Source organism: Vigna unguiculata, unplaced genomic scaffold, assembly GCF_037176805.1.
Source record: "Vigna unguiculata cultivar grain cowpea cultivar isolate G323 ecotype 2 unplaced genomic scaffold, ASM3717680v1 ptg000051l_ERROPOS819693+, whole genome shotgun sequence".
NCBI lineage: Eukaryota > Viridiplantae > Streptophyta > Magnoliopsida > Fabales > Fabaceae > Vigna > Vigna unguiculata.
The window spans coordinates 312,501-315,000 of NW_028196699.1; positions in this window are offsets into that span (position 1 = coordinate 312,501).

The following is a 2,500-nucleotide window of genomic DNA, read 5'->3' on the forward strand; positions in this document are numbered from 1 at the left end:
ATGAAAGTCTTGGTGCACGAAAGTTTTGAGTTGGTTGGGTTTTGCACATGGGCAAGGTTGGCGGTGCACCACGGCATAGCTAAATGGCTTGGTGGGGAGTTTTGTGAAAAAATGAAATTCGTGGTTTTTGAGATGTGAGGGTTGGAAAGGCCTCCAAATGCCCCCAAATGAATACCATGAAATTCTTGGTGCACGAAAGTTTTGAGTTCGGAGGGTTTTGCACATGGCCAATGTTGGCGGTGCACCGCGGCATAGCTAGAAGGCTTGGTGGGGAGTTTTGTGAAAAAATGAAATTCGTGGTTTTTGAGATGTGAGGGTTGGAAAGGCCTCCAAATGTCCCCAAATGAATACCATGAAATTCTTGGTGCACGAAAGTTTTGAGTTCGGAGGGTTTTGCACATGGCCAATGTTGGCGGTGCACCGCGGCATAGCTAGAAGGCTTGGTGGGGAGTTTTGTGAAAAAATGAAATTCGTGGTTTTTGAGATGTGAGGGTTGGAAAGGCCTCCAAATGTCCCCAAATGAGTACTGTAAAAGTGTTGGTGCACAAAAGTTTTGAATTGGATGCATTTTGCACTTGGCCAAGTTGGTCGGTGCACCGCGACTAGATAGCTTGGTGCCAAAATTTGTCAAATTTAAGACCTTGGCCAAACTGAATGAAATTTTGTGGGGAGGTTCCTGATATTGTTTAGTGGTGGACTGGAAAAAATGAGGTCGAAATTCGAAGTCTACATGTGCTTTTCTATTTTTCCCGATTTTACACATACCCGGTAAGTAAAAAAAATAAAAAAAATAGTTCCCCTTGGAGAAAAATTATGAAATTTGGTGAGCAAGGAGATACCATTATTCTACGAATTACTGCAAAAAATCGCATCAAAATTCGAAGTGTAGCCCGAGATATGGACTTATGTCTGCTCAAAAAAAGTGTATCTACTTGTACAATTTTGCCTTTTGCATATTAACCTCTAATAGGGGGGGAGTGCTCCTTGAGCCGGCCAGCTCCACACTGGCAGGTTTTAAAGGGAGCTTGATGAGGCCTCCCCCCTCACGTGGTGCGTGCGTTAGCATGTTTATCATGGCACAACTAGCCTCTTCATAGTTGTTGAGCTTTATTAATACCAACACACGGTCGTCACTGATCGTTGGTTAGCTCGGCAGCTAGTCCCTCGGATATTGTGGAAAGTTATTTTCATGCCTAGCGATGCTTGACCATGCGTCACTTGATGTTTCCATTTGCTTGCTTGCCCATGGTAGGTGGGGGGTGGACCGTCTTGTGGTGTGGTGTCTTGCGAACGTGAGGGTGTGTGAGTTGTAATCGAGATGCACTTGCTGGCTGGCTCCATGCCTTGCGTATCGAACGGTCAAGCATGCATCTCTTCCATTTTCACCCGTTGCCTTGGGTGATATTGGTTGATCAGTCCCTGTGTTGCCTACCCACTAGACGGTACTTCTGTGGTTGCTTCGAATTCTATCTTTCCATCACGAAGAGGTGTTGGAGGATCCTAATGTCACGCACGTGTTCCATCTAGTGAAACATCTCAGTGATGCACGTGTTGTGGCTAGTTCTTTTGGATGCGGTGCATTATATGAACTCGGGTTTACTTTAGCGACCCAGTTAACATAATTCGGTTGTGTCCCTTGATTGAGACGTTGTCCTTGAACTTGTTGTGAGCAATATCGTTCTTCCACAACCCGTCGTCTTGAGTGCGATGGAAGGCAAATAAGATGTGCTTTGGCATGTCATGCACGTACTCGATTGCGGGAAGTGTGAGAAAGTGTTGTTGACAACCCGTGGGAAATGGAATGTGGCAAATCGTGATGAGCTCTTCGTGGATCTGCGAAGAAGACGACCTTTGGGCCTGTTGGAAACGAGGGAGGCGATGTTGAACTGCGAAGAAGATGGACTTTTGGGTTGTTTGAATCAATGGGAGGCCACGCGAGAACTCCGAATACTATGGACTCTTGGGTTGTTGGAAGCAACGGGAGGCCCCGCTAGAACTCCGAATACTACGGACTCTTGGGTTGTTGGAAGCAAGGGGAGGCCCCGCTAGAACTCCGAATACTATGGACTCTTGGGTTGTTGGAAGCAAGGGGAGGTCCCGCTAGAACTCCGAATACTACGGACTCTTGGGTTGTTGGAAGCAAGGGGAGGCCCCGCTAGAACTCCGAATACTATGGACTCTTGGGTTGTTGGAAGCAAGGGGAGGCCCCGCTAGAACTCCGAATACTATGGACTCTTGGGTTGTTGGCAACGACAACTTGGGGGGATGACACTGGAAAAGAGTGAACTAGGCCAAACTGCGAACAAGGCAACTTGGGGGGATGACACTGGAAAAGAGTGAACTAGGCCAAACTGCGAACAAGGCAACTTGGGGGGATGATGCTGGAAAAGAGTGAACTAGACCGAACTGCGAACAAGGCAACTTGGGGGGATGACGCTGGAAAAGAGTGAACTAGGCCGAACTGCGAACAAGACAACTTGGGGGGATGATGCTGGAAAAG